At 40.7% G+C, this 24,979-nt stretch overlaps 1 protein-coding gene across 7 annotated transcripts in view; it reads right to left on the minus strand.

Moving 5' to 3' along the window:
- The window catches only part of LOC149163791 (serine/threonine-protein kinase VIK-like), a 240,360-nt gene that overhangs the window by 48,861 nt on the left and 166,520 nt on the right, over positions 1-24,979 (minus strand). The gene's annotated exons all lie outside the window — the stretch shown is intronic.

Here is a 24,979-nt window from a genome sequence, read left to right on the forward strand (position 1 = left end):
AGTATATACGAGAGAAATAAAGATCCTGTCTATCGGTACTACGCCTTTCGCTTTGATGCCCAACTGCTACACATGCCAGCTTCTATCAAAGGGAAATGGCCTCCCCCTAGAAATATAATTTTAATGGGCATTGCCAGGCCTTCGAGAAGTATGAGGCCTTTTACATCTTTGATAAGGTGTACAGCAGCAATGCAAAGTTAAAATAATACCACATTCTACACAACCTTTTGCATGGAAGATTATCCTAGGAAAATGGTTAAAAAAAAGGATTATCACAGAACAAAACATGCCTCAACCAGTATGGTTCTAACTTCTAACAGTTCTTGTTACTTGGTCATAATTGGGAAAAAATATTTTGAAGCAAACATAAAATACTCAAAGTTGTGCATTGGTATATGAGTATTCTTACACCCATCTCGAAAACATGGCAATGGGAGCAAACCAAAGTTTCAAATATCGTGTTGGTGCAAATATCACCAAGCGTCCAGAAAATAAAGTATCAGCAACATTGGGAAAATATTGCAGAATATCAGCAAAATGAAAAAATACAAAAAAAAATCAAAAAAGCAAAAAATCAACTGTATGTGCCTCTCTCTGCAGGATATATTCAGGAATAAAAATATTACGTTGTTTACTGGTGATAATATCATTTTCGGGTAAAATCATGACATTGCAATGTTTGTAACACTAAAGCCAACAACCATACTAAGTAGACATATGATGGATTGGTGAACCTTATGGCCCATTCAACGCAAGACATCATAACACGTAGTTGTAAAAGAAAAAGACCTTGTTATAAAAGATGAGTCAAGTTACCCCTCCTTCAGTAGGCATGTTACCCCTCTTTCAGTAGGAGCTGGCCATGTGATTGGACATATTTGTGGAGGAAAATGCTAAGTTGATGAGGGTTAAGGAGCTGTCCATAAGGATTATGGACAGTGAACTATTCTTCCCTATGTTCTGCCTATTTTTAAATTTTTAGGATCAAAATGGTGGTTAGTGGGCAGATGTAGAAGGCCCTAGTTAGGGTTTCTTCCTGTGCAGTGCGCCACCCTAATGACTGTCCAAGATCTCTGTGAAATTGCAGCCCAGATCTGTGACTAATGAAGAGGGCCCAGACCCTAAGAAAGGAGAATTGCCTCTGTGTTAAGACGACTCTGATTTCTGTGGTGTGATCTGGTTTTAGAGGAGCCAAAATATTCTCTGTTGTGGGCAGAACTCTGAGAAGAAGCGACAGAGGAAAGGGTTGACTGAGTGAAGGAAGAAAGGTGCTAATGTAGCAGGGATTGTATGCTAGAAGTAGTATGTAATGGAGGTCTGTTCATAGGTGATGAACAAGTGTGTTGGATGCCCTAGTTCAGTCATCTAAGTGGATTTAGAAGACTGATATGAGGGCAGAATGTGGAGCCCTAAGTTCTGTATTACAGATGTGTGGGCAGCCTATATATGATGCCCTAGATCAGCTAGCTTTGGTGTAGCAAAGTGGCTGTAAGTGGGCTGTGCCAAGAGCCCTAGATCAGTCAGTTTGTGGACTGATAAAAGGGCAGTTTGAAGACCTCATGTATAGTGATCATTGAAGGAGCTAATGGATTGTTAGGAGGCAGATTGGGTGAAGCCCTAGTAAGAGGGCTCAGTACAAAGACCCTAAGAACATGATCCTTTGGAGCAGCAGAGGACAGTGTTAGAGGGCAGAACAGCAGGAGGGTTGATAGTGGCAGTTCAAGGAGCTGGAGATGCAAGCCTTCTGAAGTTGCAGAAGTTGCAGTGATCAGCAGAAGGGGAGGCAAAGTACCCGCCCTATGTGTTCAAGGTATGTGGACTAAAAGGACTGTTGTGTGCACCTTCAGCAAGTAGGTCAAGTGTACTTTGTTCAGGGAAAGATTGGTGGTCATAGTTGTTGACACCATGCCCTAGTTGTGTCCTTGTATCAGGATTGTATGTAAGGGCCATGATCCCTGGTACAGGATCCCTAAGATTGTTGTATTAAATTTTGTCATATAACAAGTTGTGGATTAAAATTTGTCTTGTGCACGAGATTGATTAACTAGTATATGTTTTTTGTTGTGTGAAGTGCTTGTGTTGAGGCATTTGAGTGTGTTTGTGATCATGATCTTAGACTCAAACCTGATTCTTGAATGTCGTGAAAAATCGACAATTCAAAGTCAATTAGCTTAGTCATCAAAGTTGCATAACCAGTATACCTCTTAGGTCTCTTAGATTCCCTAAAGGTGCCTCATGGAGCCGCATGTCCTTCTGCATCCTGCGAAGTAGATTTGATCCAAGCTAGTATTTATCTATTTTCTAGAACAACCACAAGTTCACAAGGTCGTTCTGGCATTTCTTCATGGTCTTCATAATGGCTAGATGATGAGGGAGGACCTGCAACCTCTTCTTTGGGAGCCACATGCTCTTTTATTCAACTTCATTGTCTGAGTGCTCTTATCTAGATCTCCAATAGGCTACATCTTCATCAAAAGTCACGTATTTGCTTACTTCAACCTGTCGCTTCCCTAGAACATAGATTACATCATTACGTAGGCTTTTGATGAATCACTGTACCTAACAAATATCCCCTTCTTAGTTCTTACCATTAGGCTCTAAAGTCACATATTTGCTTACTTCAACCTGTCGCTTCCCTAGAACATAGATTACATCATTACGTAGGCTTTTGATGAATCACTGTACCTAACAAATATCCCCTTCTTAGTTCTTACCATTAGGCTCTAACTTATTTCTCTTATCCTTGGGTACATGTATGAACACTGGACAACCAAAGATTCTCATGTGATCAACCTGTGGTTTTTGACCTGTGAACGCTTCTTTGGAAGTCTTATCTTCCAAAAGCCTATGAGGACTTATATTCAAGATGTAGATGGATGTCCTGGTTACTTCTCCCCACAAGAACATTGGTACATCTTGTAAAAATTTTCTACTATTGCAGCAACTGGAAATTATTCTTCTAACTGTGAATGTAATTATGCAATGTATTTGTTATGGCAAACAACAAATAAAATCACAATTGCAATTTTCATCATAAAAACATTGTGGAAAATAAAATGTTGGAAACTTAAAAACGCTAGCACACACAAAACTTTTGACACTATTATTTTTAGACAATTATCCCCGGAAAAACCCAATGTGGGAAACCAGTGCAGCAGATGAGGGTTTTATTATTATTATGCAATAGTAAATATGAGTACAATAATTGGATGCTAAACTGGCAATCCAATCTGAGAGAATCACCAGAAAAAATCTTGTAAGGAATTTTCCTCACCCCACGACAGAAATCAGCTCTTGAAATTGGCTCTAGAGGTCGTCCTCTTAGCCCCTGCGTCAACCTTTGCGCAGGCCCTTCTGCTCTGCCTTCGAAAACTGCTGATTGTTGTTGTTATTGTCTCTCCCTCTAGAGATGATTCACTAGACCTTATGGACTGATTCTCGGTATTCTACAACTGAATCGAACCCTCCTCTGACTAGATCAAACTGCCTTTGTGTGTTTCCTACACAGTCTCTCTGTGGGAAAAATTGCACTCCCTCAAACTGACTCTCCCAGCACTAGAAACCTCCATCAGAATACTAACTCACTCCTCTGCCACCTGTTACTCGATCTCTGACTCAATCTCTCCTACTAAATCACCTGCACTGGAAAATTGAACTGTCTAGATCACTGAGTATCTGCACTAGTGTGTCCTCCATCTACGCATCGACCTCTTCTTATAATCCCCAATTGAGACTTCAACGACCATGATTAAAACTTAATTGATGGTTGAAATCATCTCCAAGTTGATTGTCTGAGTTTCTGGAGAATTCTCACCTTTCTCAATTAATTACTATTAATTAACCAATTTCCCTAAGTTAAATGATGGTCAATTAATTTAATTGAGCTATCTATAGGTGGAATTTCCAAAAACGATTTTTGGGTATTGGAGACTGCATTTTAGCCTCTCCACAAAGTTTTGAGACTAGAACACCATCCGATGCTACGAAAATTAACACTCCCTCTTAGCGAGAAAGGTGTTCTCTAATGCTGCACTGCTACAACACCCTGTCTCTACATCATCCTCCATACACACTATTGATGTATGACATCTATAGCTGCCTGCCACTGTCCACCAACCACTGCGATAACTTTAATTCATCTGCTACTAGCTATAGTTGAACCAAGTTGCATCTGTGCTACTGCTAACATTGCATTGTACAACTTGTACTACTACCAACTTTGCATATGCACTGTAACCCAACTAACACTCCCTCTCATTGTTGTTGTTGCTACTACAACTACTGCAACTCAAAAGCATCCAAAATATTGAATCAACTGTAATCACATGTTGCAACTGTCTCCTGAGTCTTTGATTGCTACTAGCCTCTACACTGTCTCCTGGGAAATATGCATTGTTGTTGACTCTACACTGTCTCCTAGGAAATATGTGTTGTTGTTGACTTTTCACTGTGCCTCCTACACGGTTGTCAACACTACTATGTGCTTCTCAACATTTGACTGCAATTGTCACTCTAGAACTGACTGCACCAACTGAAACTAATCCTCCTGCTACTAAATACTGTGGACCCCTGTAGCAAGGGTAATGATCCATGTGAGGAGTAAACTGCAATTGTTACTCCTCTATGGACCCTACCCAGCTCTACATAACTCTGGAGTCTAGAACTCGATGTCTCCCCATCTCTCTCCTAAAGGACAGTTAGTCTATCTCTGCAGATGTTGCCACCTGATCTTGCTTCTCCTTCTTGTCCTTTTTCCGCTGAGGACACAAGTACTATAGTGGCCAAACTCGCCACACCTGAAGCACTTGATCTTGAATAAATCCTTCTTCTTCTTCTTCTTCTCTCCCTACGAGCCTTATCTCTGATTGGGACCTTTTGCTTTTCCTTTCGATGCAAGGGCCACATTTTCTTCCTCCTTCACACCCTTCGACCTTTGCTATGACTACCGCTAATAAATCTCTTTACTAGAGTTCGCTTCATCTCCTCTTGTGTGAGATTTACACACATCTGGTCCCACCCAAGCAACTGATCTCATCCCAGAATGCCCTGGACGAAGGTCTACCATTCCTCGGTGACACTATTGAGGGCCAAACGCACAAGTTATGTAGCTGGAGGCGACTCTCCTATGGCTGTAAGCTCATCCCGGATATTCTGAATTCTAGTGAGAAAGGGGCTAATGCCTTCACCCTTCTGAATACGAACATTCCTCAGCTTGTAGGGGTTTTGCCCTGGCTGAGAGCCTACATCTGTATCCTGTTGTCCACGATTTTGTCAACAACCTGAGGAAGCAGTGTACCGAAATTTTTCAAGAATCAAAGTCATCCGGAAGCATGATTACATCATTGTAAACCCAAATTTTGCAAGTTTTATTGTAAATGATGCTAGTATGATCATTTAATTATCTAACAACACCTAGGTAAGCCTCTGATTTTGTAAGAGAATTTCATCCTAGGAAGTTTTTTAACCTCCTTGAATTATGTGTGTTTGTAAACACGAATAATCGACAGAGTTTTTCTTCTAGCTTAAACGCCAAAGGTAGGGTGGAATTTGTTGACAAGGTCTTAGGTGTGTTGAAGAATCCAGGGAAATTAGGTGTGTAATGTGATTCTTCTTGACTTGATAACAATTTGAGGAGTCTTTTTACTTTTTCTTGTTAGCTTAATCTTCTTCTTCTTATTATTAATGCATGTGTGTGTACTTCATCAAACTGCTATCAAAACATAAGAACAAGAACACAAGATGTTGGCTCTCTGTCAGGACTAAAACTTCTCTTCTCTTTAGAGGAAAACCCTTTAGTAAGTTTCTCTTATTGAAGCTTCTTATTGATCAATGCCAAACCCTAGACCCTTGACAAGAATATCCTCCAAACGCAAATCAAATCCTTCCTTCTTCCTACAATTTGTTTCCCGACCCTTCGTCCTCCTTCTGGCACTTCGTCCTCCTACTTCTTGGCAACTGGTGATAGACGTTCTTATGCTTAGTTCTAGAAGAGATATTTCTCCTTGATCCATAGTGAACTCTTTCACATAAGATGATGCCTTCCTTATCCTAACCAACCGAGCTCCTTCTTGATATGAGGTTGCAGACTTGATGTGACAGCATTTCAACCCTAGGTTTTCGCATGTATGGGAGGTTTCCCTAAGTTTTTGACCCTTTTCTTCTTCACTTGAGAGAGTCTCCTCTTTGCTATAGTGGGAGACCTTATAGGCCTTAGTTTCTAGCCCAAACAATGAGAGATATGGGACTGATGTGTTGTTGATGATATGACCACAAAGAGGCCTCTTTTCTTTGCACGTGTGACTGTGTTTGACCCTTAGAGCAGTGCCTTAACCTTAGAACTTGTCTTCTCCTTCTTTGCTGCACTAGAGGCTCCTTATACTAAGCTTCTTTCTCTCTTTTCTCGATTTCTCTTGCTCGCTAATTTCAAAGGTGAGTTCCTTGTCTTTGGAGGAGTGGACAACCTCTATATATAGAGGATTGTCCCTCCTTTAGGCTGACTTGTCTATTCTTTCATCATTTTGCTGCTTGAAGGATGTCGTTGCGAGGAGGAGATTTTGACTTTTCTTGGAGGTATTACTTTTGACTCTAATACAATTATATACATGGTGTAACATGCCCTTAAGGTCCTCAATATTTTCTTTTGACTCCTTGACTCACTTATAGCACTTAACATGTGTTAGACCTGTTTCAATGAGCAAGAAACTCATTGACATATATTATAAAAATAATATTTCTTTTCTTGAATAAGTACAAATATCAAAAGTACATTTATGAAGACCAAACCTAGTTACATTTCCTTCAACAAGGTGACTCCTAATGTTATATCGAGTCTATTGTAAAAGTGTGTTTGGGAATAATTCTAGTGCATGGTCCCTTGCAGTCACAAACCATGGCTAAATTATTTTATTACAAGCACACTTGGTTTCATACTAGGTCATATTGTGTCACACAATTGAATAAGTTATTGAGGATCTAGTCTAAATGTGTATTTCCCCTTCTAAAGGTTGAATTTGTAATTATTTGATGTAAAAATATTCGAGGGTGGACAAAATTATTAACCTTCTTTAGAGTGAATTAATTAATCTATCTAGCTAAATTATATAAAAATCTTAAGTCAAAAAATTAATTAATTTAGAGTAAAAAATGATTATAGAGAAATTAATTTCTCTCCCAGTGGAAAATAATCAAACAAATCGTGGGTCAAACGAAAGCCGATTTTTGGAGGTTCCCCACTAAGGGAAAAATGGGCATTTTAAAAAAAATTGAGCCCTTGGACCTTGGTGGTTAAGTCAAAGTCAAAAATTTGAGGAAATTAATCCAAAATATTCATTTTTGGATTAATTAGAAGTGGGTTTTAAGAAAAAAACGATTTTTTCTTCAAAAAAAAATTGATGGTGGAGATTAAAAGATGATCAAGTTATTTTCGACAATCGAGATTATCTTGATAGGGATTAAGCCAACAAGTTGTTATTTTCCACTTGGAGGGGTCTTTCTATATAAAGAAGATATTGAGCTTCTATTTGATATCTTTGGATGAGAAAAAAATTGTAATGTTGGTATTGAGCTGCTGTTCTGCTGGGAACATATTTTACCATAATAGAAAGACTTTGGGGTTCAGTTCATGGCAGTCTTCTTTCGTTGATCCGTGATATGTGTTAGCTATGTGTTATCTTATATTGTGCTAAATAATTTTTGTATAAATTGTTATTTCATTTGTCGATGATAAGAACATTCTATTGATACATGCTCTCTTAGGTGATTGGATTCACCATATGATCTAACAATTTTATCTTGAGAACATTATAGAGATTTACAGATACGCTAGCCCTTGGGCTCCAAGTTCACAGAATGTGAGGAAGAGCCAACCTTGTTTGGACTCTAAGATTTCGTTGTAGTAAGTAATTTTGCAGAAGGCTTTTAGACAATCTATTTTTAGAAATTATTCATCCATTGTCATTTATTTAAAAATATTTTCAAAATTATTTATTTGATCCTAGGCTAAAAAGAATTAATATGCTAATGAGAGCTTGTAATTTAATTTTGTAAATATTGTACATTTTTGAATAATTTGTGAATTATTTTTTTCTAACCCTTATTGTTTTGTAACACTTGGGTATTTGGGGTTTTGAAATTTTGTATATATATTTGGGGTTTGGAACTCTTTTTTATTCATATTTGCAGGTGGATTTTCAATTGCTCAAGAAAATTTGTTGGGGTTTTGAGGAAGATCTAGGCCTAGGAAGGCAAGATCTAGCTTTCAATCACCCTCCAAGCTCAACATCCAGTCAAAGGAGAGAAGTCGTCCAGCATAAAGCAGTGAATTCTGGCATTTTTGTGTATTTGCAGGTTTCTCGAAAAATATTAAGGCCCATATGCCTAGTCGTCCTCCTCCTCTAGCCTAGTCGTCAGCCTTAGAGGGCTTCTCTAGCCCTCAACCTCCCTCTTCCCCTTAGTCGCTGGCCATTTAGGGATAGATGTCGCCTTTAGATGTCTTTTCAGGGCTTCGACCCCCCTCCTTGGCCTAGTCGCAGGCCCTTAAAGGCCTTAACACTTGACATCCAGCCTTTCAGGGGCCTCGGCCTCCCTCCTTTGCCCTTGTTGTGCCCTTGGAAGGGATTCTTTGGCCCTCAACCACCATTTTATCCCTTTCCGCAAACCCTAAGGGGCTTTTTCCTTGCTCGCTGCCCCTTTTGGAGCCTTCCTTAGCCCTCCATCAGCCCTTGTGGGCTTGTCTCCCCTCATTCACTGCCCTTCTTTGGTCCCTAGCCTTTTATTTTGCCTCTTCTAGCTCTGGTAGTGGGGTTTTCCTAGCCTTGAAGCCTTGCCCTAGCAATGTATTCAGTCATATCTGATTTTTGCAGTCTAGCATTTTGTGTTTGCAATGATTTTATTGCTAACATTGTGGTTGCAGGAAGTGGAAGCCAACTCCAAGCCTTCTAGCCCTCAACTAGGCCCTTAGGCCTCTTGGTTTGCTTCTCTATCCCTCATCTACTTCTCTGTTTTGCTACAACCATCTATGCAGTCATATAACTCTAATAAAAATCATTAAAAGTAACCAAAGATCAATTAACAATCACTAAACCTCATTAGTTAATCAATGGAGTTCATTTGGCATTGGTTATTTGGCAATTTTTTGGGTTTCTAAAAGACTGAATCATTGATTTTCTGAGTTAATATAGGTCTGATATATGCTCTTTAAAGGTCTGATCTGAATGTTTAATGTCTGATCTATAGCCTATAGAACCAATTGGCAATCATTGGAAAGTCTCTTGTTTCAATTTTCTAGCTCATTTATGACATCTTGCATTGTTTTCTAAGTACTAATATAATAATTGAAATGTCTTATTATCATATAAATTTGTAGACCTCTGAAATCAAGTTTGCAGCAGTAATAAATTGAACTAAAGGTCTAAAATAACCAAAGAACTCATCTAATTCATGAGCATTAGTTGTTGAAGTGATTTGAGCTTAAAGTTTTGGTTAAAAGATTCATTAATGTTCTTGTCATCTCTTGCATTAGCATTTTTTCATTCAAGTGCTCATTACTGGTTCAAGGATAGAATTGGAAAATCTAATTAATGAACATAAGTGCTCTAAAGACTAAATTGGATTGATAATAAGATTGGCTAATTGCTCTAAAAGCCTCATTGTAACATTGTTTTTAAGGAATATCTTTGCTTGTCTTATTGCACCCATTTTGTCACAAGTCCAAGGAAGCAGTTGTACCAAATTTTTCAACATTCAGAATCATGAGTCAGCCAGTTATCATGTCAATGCAAACCCAATTTTTGCAAGTTATACTGTAAATGATGCTAGTAAGGCCGTGTAATTATGTAAAAACCTAGGTAAGCCTATGATTTTGGCGATGAACTTCATCCTAGGAGGATTTTTAACCTCACCGATTACTTATGTTTCTAACCATGACTAATCAGAAGAGTTTTTCCCTCCATCTTAAACCCCAAAGCTAGGGAGAAACTTATTGTCGAAGTCTTAGTTGAGTCCTAGTGTTTTTAGTCGAGTCTATTGTAAAAGTGATTTGGGAATAGTTTAATCTATTTGGCTAAATTATTTTATTACAAACCACTAGGTCTACTAGATCATATTGTGTCGCAAAATTGGGTAAATATTATGAAGGTCTATAACGAACCGATATTCCCTCTTTGAGGGTTGAAATGTAATTAGCTGAGGTAAAAAATATTTTAGTGCATGGTCCCTCACAATCAGAAGCCATGGCTAAAGTATTTGAGGGTGGAAAAATAATTGATCCCCTCAAGTGTCAATTAATTACTTTTTCTAACAAAATAAAAATTAAATCCCAAGCCAAAAAATTAATTAATTTAGAGTCAAAAAATTAAAATTAGAAAAATTAATTTCTCCAAGTGGAAAATGACCAAAAAATTTGTGGGTCAAAAATAAGTCAATTTTTGGAGGTCCCCCACCAAGGAAAAATGGATTTTTTAAAAAAAATTAAGCCCTTCGACCTTGGTGGTTAAGTTAAAGTCAAATTTTTGAGTAAATTAATCAAAAATAATTATTTTTTGATTAATAAAAAATGGTTTTAATGAGAAATTTGAAAATTCCTCAAAAATAAATATTTTCGACGACAAAGATTAAAATATGATCAAGTATTTATCAACAGTCAAGATTATTTTGACGAGGATCAAGCCAACTAGCCGTTATTTTCCACTTGAAGCGATTTCTCTATAAATAAAAGGCATTTTGTTTCTATTCCTCATCTTTGAATGATGTAAACTTTCTAAAGTTGGTGTGAAACCACTATTCTGCTGGGAACGTTTGATTTTCATAATGAAAGACTTTGGGGTACAGTTCATGGCAGTGATGCGGGGGAGCGGCCCCCCCCCCTACGAACCCGCTCCCGAAGCGCGCTCCGGGCGGGAGCGGCTCGGGAGCGGGTCGGGAGCACGCTCCCCAAATCGCTCCCGGACGGGAGCGATTTTCGGGAGCGCGCTCCCGTAAAAAAATTTGCGCTCCCTGGTCTGTGAGGGAGCGCTTCAGGGAGCGATCGCTCCCGCGCTCCCGGAGCGCTTTTTAATGCCCGGGAGCGATCGGGGAGCGATCGCTCCCTGATCGCTCCCGGGCATTAAAAAACGCTCCGGGAGCGAATTTTAAATTTCCGGGAGCGATTCGGCGGAAAAAAAATCCGCGGACCCGAAAAAAACAAAAAATTAAACAAATTTTTTTGGATTTATAAGCCCAATGGGCCAAAACAAAATCATTCTAATGAGATTGAGGTTGAGTTTGAGAGCAAAGGAGCAAGGAGCAAGAGCTGAGGAGCAAGGAGCCAGAGCTGAGGAGCGAGGAGCAAGTGCCGAGGAGCGAGGAGCAAGCTTGCAGAGGTAAGTAACTTAATCATTTAGTTAGTTTAGCTGGTTAGGTAGTTAATTTGGTTAGTTTCATTTACCTGTTTGAGTTTAAAGATCATTAATTTAAATTAAATTAATAAATTAAATGAATTAATCCCAATAAACTAAATTAATTTGCAGATTCAAGACTCAAACCCTACAAACATCAAACACGATGGACCTGAGCATTTTTATTGGCATTTTCCTCTTCCTGGTCCCCTTTCTGGTTATTATGGTGGTGGAGAGTAGGAAACGGAGGGGGCCTGAAACTGAAGAGGTGGATGAAGAAGCCGGAGGAAGTCAAATAGGTGAAAACCCCAGTGAGGAGGATGTGGAGGGTGAACATGAGGGTCAAAAAACTAAACAAGACCAAACTCCATTGTGGAAATATGTTCAGAGGCCTGAAACAGGGAGAGGGGGTGGAACCACTAAATTTCATTGCCCCCATTGCAACACTGATTTCACAGGCTCATACACCCGTTTGAAAAGACACCTTTGCGGGAAAAGGGCATGGGATGGAGAGAAACAAATAGGAATCAGAACTTGCGACGCGGTGTCAACAGTTGATAGAGCCAAATACATAAAGGAAGAGGAGGACGCCCAATACAAAGCAAAAAGATCAAGGGGTTTCTTTGAACCAAGCTCACAAAGAACTCCTTCAGCATCCTCCCAAGGCAGTGGATATGGACATGGAGGCTCAGGGTCATCATCTTTACGCCGTAGAACCATATCAGATTTCCTTGATGAGGGGTGTAGGAATGATGTGGATTCAAAAATTTACAGGTTCCTCTATGCAAATGGGATACCATTCAATGTTCTACGCTCACCTTATTGGCACGAAATGGTTTCTGCCATAAATGATGCCCCTAAAGGATACAAGAGCCCTGGGTATGACAAGGCAAGAACAGTTGGCCTTGATCATGAAAAAGCAAAAATATCACATTCTTTGAATAAAATGACAAGTTCTTGGACTGACAATGGGGTGTCCATTGTATCTGATGGATGGACAAATGTAAAAGGCAAGCCATTGATAAGTGTTCTTGCTGTGTCCCGAAGTGGTCCCATTTTTCTAGCTGCACATGATTACTCAGACAAGTTCAAGACCGCTATCAACATTGCAGAAGCATTGCTTGAAACAATTGAGCGTATTGGCCCATACAATGTCATCCAAGTCATCACTGATAATGCTCCTAATTGTAAGGCAGCGGGAGCAATTATTGAGGATAGATACCCGAACATATTTTGGTCTGGATGTTTGGTTCACACATTGAACCTTCTGTTGCATGATATTGTCAAAAACAAAAATGAACAATACCAATGGATTGGGGATTTGTACAAGAGAGGAAAAAAAATGATAAAATTTATTACAAATCATAGCAATACCCATGGCCTTTTCCGCAGTCACTCGAGATTGGAGTTGCTGAAGATTGCGAGGACTAGATTTGGTAGCTATTACCTCACCTTCAGGCGCCTTTTGAAGGTAAGAGAGGGTTTAGCTAGCATGGTATCAAGTCCAAATTGGCAGGTGTTAAAGGAAAGGGCTACAAATGTAGCTGACATTGCAGGTTTTGAAACGGTGGAGGAGGCCGCTCTTGATGGGCAGTTTTGGACAGCTGTGAGACAGGTATTGGATTTCACCAAGCCAATTTATAACATGATTCGATTTGCAGATACAGACAAACCAGTGATTGGCGAGGTGTATGAGCAAATGGATACCATGTTGGGGGAAATAAAAGACATTGTTAATAACAGAGATCCCGACTTGTACAATCTGATTCACGATTGTGTGTGTGAACGGTGGAAAAAGCTTAACCTTCCACTACATTGCTTGGCGTATATCCTTACGCCAAAATACTACTCAGATTCTTGGTTGGGCAAACCTGCAGCAGGGGGTGGTGTTAGGACCAAACCCCATTTAGATCGAGAGGTAACTAAAGGATATCTGGATGCATTAGAAAAGTTGGTGCCTGACAGGGAGGAATGTGCAGCTGTGCGCCTTGAAATAGGCAGATACTTCACTGGCAGTGGTTTGTATGGTAACTTCCATGCAATGGACGACAAAGATAAATTTGATTCTCTCACATGGTGGGAAACATATGGCGGCGACGGACTTTTGCGAAAATTGGCATTGAAAGTTCTTGCACAGGTTGTAAATTCTTCTTCTGCAGAGAGGTGTTGGAGCACCTACAGTTATATACATAATGTGAAAAGAAACAGGCTCAACGAAAACCGAGCAGAAAGCTTGGTTTATGTGCACTACAATTTGAGGTTGTTGAGCCATTACTGTGATCGGGCTAATGAAGATCCCACATATAAAATTTGGGACAGTCACCCTGAGGACGACAATTTAGAGGATGGCATTGTACATATGGAAGAACTAGAAGATGAGCTTGTACGGGATGAAGCTGAAGCAGCTGCAGCAGCCATGCCACCTCCACCTCCACCATCCAGTAGCAGTTCTCGGGGCCCGAGTCTTGTTCCATTGCTGTCGCCACCTCCATCGACACCCTCGCGTGGAGGCTCTAGTTCTGGTCGTCGGTCTGGGAGGGAGACTCCTAGAAGACCGCCAAGACCTACTTATACTCCTGGAGACTCTCGTGGCAAGGGCCACTTGTAGATTTACAGTTTACTTGTCTTTTTTAGTTTCTATTAGACTTGTCACTTTAGTTTTCATAACTGTTCAGTGTTGAGTTTTGAGTCCTTGACTCTTGACTCTTGACTCTTTCATATCATTATGACATTATGATATTTTTTGTAAACATTATATCACTGTGACAATGAAAATTTGAAGTTTGAAGTTGGGCCTTGGCAATTATAACTCATTGGTAATGATTGTGAATTATGAATATGATGCTTTGTGAAAGACTAAAGTTGTTTCATTTCATCTCATTATTCATGTTTCATTTTATAAATTTTTAACATTTCATATCATGTTAACAGTTAGAAGTTAGGACTTAGAAATATCTTCGATATTACCTCTTGTAATGGTTAAACTTGGCTTACAAGTACAACTTGTTACTTTGGTGATCAATGATGATAAATGTTATTGAATTGAATGTTATTTTAATTTATTATTTTACTAAGGTTGATGACGATTATAATTTCTAGATGATTGATGTGATATGGTTCAATGATCAATTTATGTTTTTTTATGTTTTTTATGTCTATTTCATCATTCTACATGTTTTTGTTGACATATATGTATCAAAAATTAAAAAATATAAAAAATATATATATTTTTAAAAAATCGCTCCGGGATTCGCTCCCAAACCGGGAGCTTCTGAAAATGGTCGCTCCCGCTCCCGCTCCCGCTCCCAAGTAACACTGGTTCATGGTATCTTTGTCTCATTGATCTGTGGTATGTGTTGAGTATGTGTTTTCCTATATTGTGCTTAAAATTTTAATAAACTTGTTATTCATTAGATGGGGATAAGAACATTCTGTTGGTAGATTTTGGGTTTATCTTAAGTGACCTGATTTGCCATATGTCTAACGAGTTTTATTTAAGGAAATATATAAAATTTGCAGGTTATCCCGCCCTTGGGCTCCAAGTTCACAGACTGTGGGCACAAGTTGACCTTGTTTGGACTTTGGGAAATTTGTGATTTTCTTACTTCGCTAAGGCTATGGTTAATATCCATCTTTCAAAATACATCAAGCCATCGTCATTATTATAAAAATCATTCTTCAAAAAATCTTTCAAGCATTGTATGCTTGTATATATTTTGTAAATAATTTTTATTTGTAAATTAATTTTCGTAAGATATTTTTTATATATAAATTTTTCTAACCCTTGTTTTGCAGTAACTGGGGTTTGGTGTTTACTTCAAAGTTTCTATATATATTAGGGTTTTGGATATTTTCATTTTTCATTTGTGAAGGTAAGATCCAAGAAGATTTGTTGGGGTTTGAGCTAGATCTAGGCCCTTCAGGGTAAGATCTAGTCTCCAAATTTTTGCAAGGTCAGCATTGAATAATTTTGTTGTGATTTGGGTGATTATTGAAGATCTAAAGCAAATTCGAATTTTGGTGAGGGTTTCAAATTTTTGTAAGTCCTCCAAGCCTAGCTGCCAACCTTCAGCCTAGACGCTACCTTGAGAGCCCTAGCCATAGGCCATTTTGGCCTTATTCCCTAAGGTAGCAGGCCTTTTGGGCCATCATCCTTAGCCGTCAGCCCTCCTAGGCTTCTCAGTTGCCTTTTCTAGCCTCCTTAGGCCTGGCCACAAGCCTTGAGGCCTCCTTCCAGCCCCTCGTCCTCCTCCGCTTGTCCTTGTCCTCCTCCATCTCTCCTCAGCTTTCTCTTCTTCTTCTCCGCTACCTCGCCTGCTCTCGTCCAACCTCTTATACCCCTGTCGCAGACCAAAAGAGGCTCAACCTCCCGTTTTCCTAGACAACATCCCTTGAAGGGCATGACATCAGCCTTTGTGGCTCTTCTCATTGAGTCGTAGGCCCATTAGGGCCTTGATACCCTAGACGGTAGGCCTGTTAGGCCCTTTTTCCTTAGTCGTGGCTTTAATAGGCCTTCCAGCTTCTCTTTGGCCCTAAACACTAGCCCTCTAGGGCCTAACATTGCCTCTTCCTAGCCTATTTCTTTGTCTTTTCATCCCTATGCGTAGTCATTTGATTTCTGGGTTGATTCTAGTTGGGTTTTGCAAAGGTATTAGAGCTATATTTTTGTGTTCACGGGTGTTCTAGTCACTAGATGAGTTTTGGGCTAGAGGACTATTAAGATTAGGTATGTTCTATGCTAGAGCAATTTATTTAAATTTTCACAGTTAGCAATCACATCAGTATTAAGATAAACTGCAGATAGAACATAAATATAAATCGCAGAAGACAAGCCAAGCCAAGAGGACACAAGATATGGCGCGAGCCAGGGAAAAACCCCACAATGTGTGGGGAAACCCTTTGATCAAATCTTCTTTTATCTTCAAAGTTCAGCAGAGAAAGAGAGAGTATACATTTACAACATAAGTCAACACTTTGACTTGTCTAGATCTGAGCATAAATAATCTCCTATAATGATGAGATCAGTTGAAGACATTCTGCTTCAACTGATCCTCCAAGGTGACGAGTTCACCTATCGTAGTGCTGCGTCTAGGTCCACTTGCTGCACCACTGTGTATGACACCATGATGCACCAATCATGATTATCATCATGCTGCCCATGTCCATGTTCTTTATCATTCTGCTCTTCATGTTCATGATCTTATAATGTTGTCTATGTTTATCATGCTGCCCATGTATCTCATGATGTTGTCCATGTTCTACATGCTCATGAATATGTTGACACAATTCTATTGAAGATTGTTACAGTCATACCATTGACTGCTATATCAACATTGCTGCCCTTCAAAGATGACAGCGTATATGTTCTGGCACCTTTATATTTGATTGTGGCTCCCATCAACATTGCTGCCCCTGACTGCGTTATATATGTCCAAATCACACATCAATACAATGTCCTTATCTCTATGCCACCGAAGTTTATATACATCACTATTGTTCATTATATTAGGGTTGTGTATGATTTATAATGAACAACATATTTGTACCTCCATGAACAGCGTATATGATCCATAATGATCAGCGTATATACCCAGCATGTATCTGCACAACGTGTATTCATATATGCATATATTATATGCATTCTGGACAGTGCATAGAATCTAGCATTCTGTAACACATCATAGCGTTCATACTACAACGGCATATTACTGTGACTACCTTCATATCTGCGTTACCTAATTTAGTTTTGACAGCGGTTACTGAGTGCAGATACCCGAGTTTGATTTTGACTGCGGCTTCATCGTTACCCTTATGTGACTGCAGTTGTTCCTTTTATGACATCGGAATATCAGACTTCATGAACAACGTGGATATGACTCTCATGCCCAGCGTATGCATTGCCAAGACTGCGTTAGGTTAAAGCCATGATTGCGTTCACAATTGAGTCTTCATGTCCGCGTAGAATCCTAGCAACCACCCATGCGGTGAGCGAAGGTTCTCAAATATGTTACACCGGTCTGGCGTTTCCACAGATCTCCGACATCACAGCGGAAGGCCTCGATTTTACTCATTTTGTCAATGGTATTCGATCGCCGAAATCCCTCTATAAAGAAACAACAATAAAATTGCAGATCCTCCTTAATTCAAGCTTCAGGGTCAGGTACGCACGGGAGTTGCCATGTTGGTATATCAGGTAGAACCCTGTTGTGCATACATATATATTGTTGGTCATTTCAGGTCATTACCAGCGTATATATATATAACCATGAACACCATATAAGTGAGTTTCCATGAGCAGCGTAATAGTCATCTTCTTAGCAATGAGTTAGAGCATCATTTGACTGTGTATATATGTCTTCATGACTGCGTTGAAGGAGTCTCCTTGTCACTGTGTTGGATCAGCATATGTTGGCTAGGGCATCATCAAACAAAGACAGCATATTCCTTTTGTGACTCTCCTTCTCCAAAAACCCAAGACGTGGAGAGGAGATCGAATCAAGAATATGTCCAAATGATATCAAATACTCATCTATTTATACTAAAATGAGGATGATGAATAGACACGTCGGTTGGGCTTCTAGAGCCTACATAAGAGCTGGTCGGCTTGATAATAATTACATAAACAAAATAAATGCATATCTTCATAAATACTTATTGGAATCGGATGATTTTTGGATCAATCCTACACCTCTCGACGAGAGGGATCCAATAAAAATATCAGCTGCCATAAATAAGCCGACCCACATGGAGTTTGGCCCTAGTTGCCAATTTAACACTCCCTCTCAACTAGGGAGAACTCCATCCATTGATCCATAAGTCCGACTGTACTATCTCTGCCATCAGTGCCCTGCACTGTTCTGCCCAACTCTGCTCAGCTCTGTTGGCTCTGCTCTACTCTGCTGGCTCTGGTAGCTCTGCTCTGCTCAGCTCTGCTGGCTCTGGTAGCTCTGCTCTGCTCAGCTCTGCTAGCTCTGCTCTGCTCAGCTCTGCTAGCTCTGCTAGCTCTGCTCTGCTCAGCTCTGCTAGCTCTGGTAGCTCTGCTCTGCTCAGCTCTGCTGGCTCTGCTCTACTCTGCTCTGTTGGCTCTGGTAGCTCTGCTCTGCTCAGCTCTACTAGCTCTGCTCTACTCTGCTCTGCTCAGCTCTGCTGGCTCTGGTAGCTCTGCTCTGCTCAGCTCTGCTGAACTATGAAGAAGAAGAATTGATCGAGAATGAGTCATATCATTCTCCACTAACCCGAAGTTAGTCTCAGAGTGCGTACCACTGGTCCCAGACCAGTCTCAACCGACCCAAAGTCAGCGTCATAGTATGTACAACTCTCACTGGTCCCAGACCAGTACTGCACTGACACGAAGTCAGTCTCGGAGTATGTACCACTGGTCCCAGACCAGTCTCAGCTGACCCGAAGTCAGCGTCATAGTATGTACAACTCCTACCACTGGTCCCAGACCAGTATCATTGATCCCAGATCAATGGAGGTTATCCTAGTGTAGGGAGTACGGTAGATACAACGATGCGTCCATCGGTACTACTATGGTCCCTAACTTCATTTCCCTACTCATTGATCAGATGAGAGGTACTTCCCATTAGTCCCAGACTGCATGGGTAGGATGCCTCGACAGGAGAACTTAATCAATCCTGTCCTCACAGGAGAACACATCAATCCTACTACAATCGCCATGGAGAACACAGCAATCCAGGCCTCACAGGAGAACACATCAATCCTGCTACAATCGCCATGGAGAACACATCAATCCAGGCCTCACAGGAGAACACATCAATCCTGCTACAATTGCCATGGAGAACACATCAATCCAGGCCTCACAGGAGAACTAATCATCCTACTACACAAGAGAGCGTATCATCTTGTCCCACAAGAGAGCGAATCATCTTGTTCCAGTACGCACCACCAGGGGAGGGTGAGTCACCCTGTGGCCGTATGTTGCTCCAATAGAACTGCAAGCCCCCCAGAGCTCCCAGAGCTCAATGTATGCAACATGCAGGACCCTTTTACAAAGGTCTCTCGATGACTCCAAGTCGTTCGGGAAAATCACAAATTTGATCTTTCCTCAGGGCTTTGTCCTGTACATCATCTCAGTGCGATGGAGCCTCCTTGATCATCGACTTACCATATCCCAGATAAGGCAATATTTGATGTCTATCTGCTCGAGCAATTGTCGAATATGAGATTCCTCAATAATCGAATCCCACCGCTAGTTGTCATAGAGAATCACAGTGGTATTCATCATGTGTACAAACAGCTCACTGAAGAGTTTCAACAACCAGACTGCCTCACAGAAGGCCATGCTATCAGCAATTTATTCTGCTCAGAGTCACCGACTTCTGCTTCCTGCTCATCCAGGATATCGAGGCAGATTCCAAAGAGAAACAGCACTGGGAAGTGCTCTAATGATCCTCCATACTGCCTGCCCACTCATCATTCGAATAATCATGTGGTTTCATATTTCTGCCAGTGTATCTCAATCCATGAGAGATTGTGCCCTGAAGATATCTCAGAAGATTCTTGGCACCAATCCAGTGAGGCTCAAATATGAGCTCACCATGCTAACTGCATCCCATATGTCCAGACGAAGGTTCTCCAAGTACATCAATGTGAATGAGTTTATGAAACTCAAAGGCATTTCCGAAATCTGGTCCGACATCATTACCATATAACTTCTGAAAGTTAAGATCCTCGAGGCAATCACAAGCTTGCAGCTTATCTTCTCACATTCAGAATCCAACTCCCTCTGTCTCCTATAAATGAGAGGGTCTGCACCTGTCAAACATAGGTGCCGGTACGAGAGGTTTATCATCCACAACCTTCGAGTAATGGTTTGGATCGGTTTCACTCCTAGTGAATCTCAGCTGCATTAAACAGCTATCAATCCTCTCATACTATGCCCAAGGTGTTTTTCTTCAAGCCATAGAGGGCTTTCTTCCATCAAACTCCTCGAGTTGTTCCAAACCTGTGAACCTGCTGCATGAGGGGAAAAGTCCCCTTATAATATTTTCCTTCGGTACATTTCAGACATGTACCTTCATGCTTCTTTTTGAATTCAGGCATCCTAGTCACTATCTCACTCACAGACCTCCAGTGCTGAGTCAATGGACATGGTCCCTAGTGGACTTCCTGCAACTTGATACAACCCTGAACTCAAAACATCTTTAAAAGATCTATTTTCAAACACATACCTTTCATCGATAAGTGCCACCCTATAACCTTTGACTCCCATTTCCGAGATGGACATCACATTCGATCTGGTACATAAGAGAGATTTTGGGGTTCCTTGCTTTCGTGGAAGAGTCGACCATTTCCTTGATGACCTGCATTACCAGTCATTCTTTTGATCATTGAAGATGTCCCAGGAATGATTGTTATCTTCATCAAGAGATGTGTCTCTGCCATTCGGACACTCCTTCGCATAACGGCCGAACTTATTTCAACAAGGCATCCGCCTTTCCTTCCACCCTTAGATCTGAACTTCCCAATGAAATGATCTTAAGATGGACCATCAGAATCTTCCGCTGCGCCATTCTGATAACATTCTCTGCTTTGACTTCACCCTAGGTGAATTATGAGGAACCCATTGATCCTTCTGTCTTGTCCCAACTGTCTTCGGTGATTGCTCTTTCACTCTTGCTTGGGCATTGTCTTCACCTCTGCTCTGATACCATGTTAAGATTAGGTATGTTCTATGCTAGAGCAATTTATTTAAATTTTCGCAGTTAGCAATCACATCAGTATTAAGATAAACTGCAGATAGAACATAAATATAAATCGCAGAAGACAAGCCAAGGCAAGAGGACACAAGATATGGCGCGAGCCAGGGAAAAACCCCACAATGTGTGGGGAAACCCTTTGATCAAATCTTCTTTTATCTTCAAAGTTCAACAGAGAAAGAGAGAGAGTACATTTACAACATAAGTCAACACTTTGACTTGTCTAGATCTGAGCATAGATAATCTCCTATAACGATGAGATCAGTTGAAGACATTCTGCTTCAACTGATCCTCCAAGGTGACGAGTTCACCTATCGTAGTGCTGCGTCTAGGTCCACTTGCTGCACCACTGTGTATGACACCATGCTGCACCAATCATGATTATCATCATGCTGCCCATGTCCATGTTCTTTATCATTCTACTCTTCATGTTCATGATCTTATAATGTTGTCTATGTTTATCATGCTGCCCATGTATCTCATGATGCTGTCCATGTTCTACATGCTCATGAATATGTTGACACAATTCTACTGAAGATTGTTACAGTCATACCATTGACTGCTATATCAACATTGCTGCCCTTCAAAGATGACAGCGTATATGTTCTGGCACCTTTATATTTGATTGTGGCTCCCATCAACATTGCTGCCCCTGACTGCATTATATATGTCCAGATCACACATCAATACAATGTCCTTATCTCTATGCCACCGAAGTTTATATACATCACTACTGTTCATTATATTAGGGCTGCGTATGATTTATAATGAACAACGTATTTGTACCTCCATGAACAGCGTATATGATCCATAATGATCAGCGTATATACCCAGCATGTATCTGCACAACGTGTATTCATATATGCATATATTATATGCATTCTGGACAGTGCATAGAATCTAGCATTCTGTAACACATCATAGCGTTCATACTACAACGGCATATTACTGTGACTACCTTCATATCTGCATTACCTAATTTAGTTTTGACAGCGGTTACTGAGTGCAGATACCCGAGTTTGATTTTGATTGCGGCTTCATCGTTACCCTTATGTGACTGCAGTTGTTCCTTTTATGACATCGGAATATCAGACTTCATGAACAACGTGGATATGACTCTCATGCCCAGTGTATGCATTGCCAAGACTGCGTTAGGTTAAAGCCATGATTGCGTTCACAATTGAGTCTTCATGTCCGCGTAGAATCCTAGCAACCACCCATGCGGTGAGCGAAGGTTCTCAGATATGTTACACCGGTCTGGCATTTCCACAGATCTCCGACATCACAGCAGAAGGCCTCGATTTTACTCATTTTGTCAATGGTATTCGATCACCGAAATCCCTCTATAAAGAAACAACAATAAAATTGCAGATCCTCCTTAATTCAAGCTTCAGGGTCAGGTATGCACGGGATTGCCATGTTGGTATATCAGGTAGAACCCTGTTGTGCATACATATATATTGTTGGTCATTTCAGGTCATTACCAGCGTATATATATATAACCATGAACACCATATAAGTGAGTTTCCATGAGCAGCGTAATAGTCATCTTCTTAGCAATGAGTTAGAGCATCATTTGACTGTGTATATATGTCTTCATGACTGCGTTGAAGGAGTCTCCTTGTCACTGTGTTGGATCACACATGCTCTAACATATTGGTAAATCATTGCATGAATTGGGTAATTTTGTTCAAGCAAATTTCACATATTTCATTGACTGTCATAAGTTCACTGAAGTCTAATTTCTAACAGTGGCATTTACATCTTTAGAAGGCCTAATACATTGAGAAATTGATAATTTGAAAAGTGTTTTGGCATTTGGGTTTCTATTGCTCACATTTGGCAAGCATATGCATCTCATTTTGCACCTAAAAAGAATTCTAAAACATAAGTAATCTATTGCTGTCATAAAGATCATTTATTTACTAATTTGGATAACGTTACGAATCTCATGATTTTATGCTCTAATTGCTCATTGTGGAAAGTGGTGTTTACATTGTTGAAATTTCTAAGTCTATCCGTTAGAAATTTAATTTGTATTTTTCTGGTTTATTTCTTCTACTTGTTAAATTCGAACAAGTTATTTAAAACATATAAATAACGAAATAAACACAATACAGTCTCAACATCTGCAGATCATCAGCTGAAAGAAAACAAACACACAAGTGACACCATTATTTTTAGACAAATGTCCCCGGAAAAACCCAATGCAGGAAAATCAGTGCAACTATTCTAAGGGTTTATTATTATGCAATATTTCTTGAGTACAACTGGGTGCCAAACTCGGTCACCCGACAGAGAAAAATAATGGCAACATTACCTCTCTATTCAAAAACAGGTATTCAGAAAACCTATCCCACGAAACCCTCTCCAGCGACTCTGAATCTCTGCGCTGGCCCTTCTGGCCTTTGTGTCAGCCCTCTGAGGCATTGCGTAGCCTTTGGGACCATCTGCATCACTCCAGTTGCTCTTTGCGTGGATGACGCAGTCCCTCTGGCCTCTGTGCTGTCTCTGCTAAGCTCTGCATGGCCTGCTCTAGCTACTGCTTCTCGCTCTCTGCCTCTGCGCTGGTCTCTTGGCACTGTCTCTGCCTCTCCGTCCAGTACTCTCTGCCCCTCGCTATTGATCATTGATTCAACTTTGCCTAGCAACCCCGCTCTAACAAATCAAATGACTGATCACTCTAGTGTGTTTTCCAACTGACCCTCAAGACTCCTCTTATACTTTTCCTGTTGGTTCTTCAACGGCCAAGATTAAATCCCTAATCAACGACTAAGATTAGATTTGGCTTGATCCATAACCTTTGGAACCTTCTAACCCAGTTTTATATTAATACCCATTAATATTTTATTTTTCCTAAGTTTAAACTTAGGAACTCCATTAAAAATATTAATTATCTTAATATCTCCCAAACTGGTTAGAATCTGCCCAAACCATTTCTGGGTCTTGGAGATCTCATGTGCTTTAACCTCTCCATCAATTTTCATGGCTAGAGCACATCCGATGCTACCCTAAATCAACACTCCCTCTTAGCAAGGATTGTGCTCTAGTAATACTCCTCACTGAGCATCTGGCACCGGTACCTGTGTTAATGATAGGCCTCCTCGCCCAACATCCTCTGCACTGCTGCCCATGGCCCTGCCACTGCCACTGTTGCATCTGTACAGCAGCTCCCTCTGCATCCGTGCTGGTGTTGGTCCTCTCTCCCAACACTGCATCTGCACCGCAACCCCCTCTCATCATGCTGCATCGTGTTACTGCTAACCGCTACTGCACTGCAACTCAGTTACTAAGAAGTAAGTAATTGATCCTCTCAACTTCTGACTTCCTTGTCCAGCTAGAAACACCCCCGATGCTGAAGCTCCCTCTGCCGCTAACAAGTGCTCCCTCTACTGACCTCTGTGCTGCTGCAACAACTTTCTGCATCTCGCACTGTTGCACACCTCTCTGTGCCATCCAGCACTGGGTGCAACACTCTCTGTGCCCTCGCACTATTGCAACCTGCTAGCCTCGCGTTGCCCGGGGACTCTTGCACTGTAGCACTCTCTGTCGCTTCATCCGCATCCGTTTCTACCGACATTCGCCAGTCCTGATACTCTCTCTTCAAGGCCCCCGTAGCAAGATATAATCCAAGAGGTTGGATACCTCAAGGATCCTGCCCCTCGTTGCCTGTAGTCCTCCTCACTACAGCTCGATGTCTCCCCACCTCTTCTCCAGAGGTACATGAGCACTCATGGCACAATCATCATCCTCCTCGACTTCCTCCTCCACCTTCGCTGGCGATGCCTTAGAGTCAGACACCTCTCCCTTTTTCTTCTTTCTAAGACACTGGTTCGCACAATGACCAAGTTCCCCACAATGGAAGCACTTAACATTGGAGAGGTC

The sequence above is a fragment of the Pinus tabuliformis genome, chromosome 5_1, assembly GCF_031772625.1.
Source record: "Pinus tabuliformis cultivar Carrire ecotype Pingquan chromosome 5_1, CPIR1, whole genome shotgun sequence".
NCBI lineage: Eukaryota > Viridiplantae > Streptophyta > Pinopsida > Pinales > Pinaceae > Pinus > Pinus tabuliformis.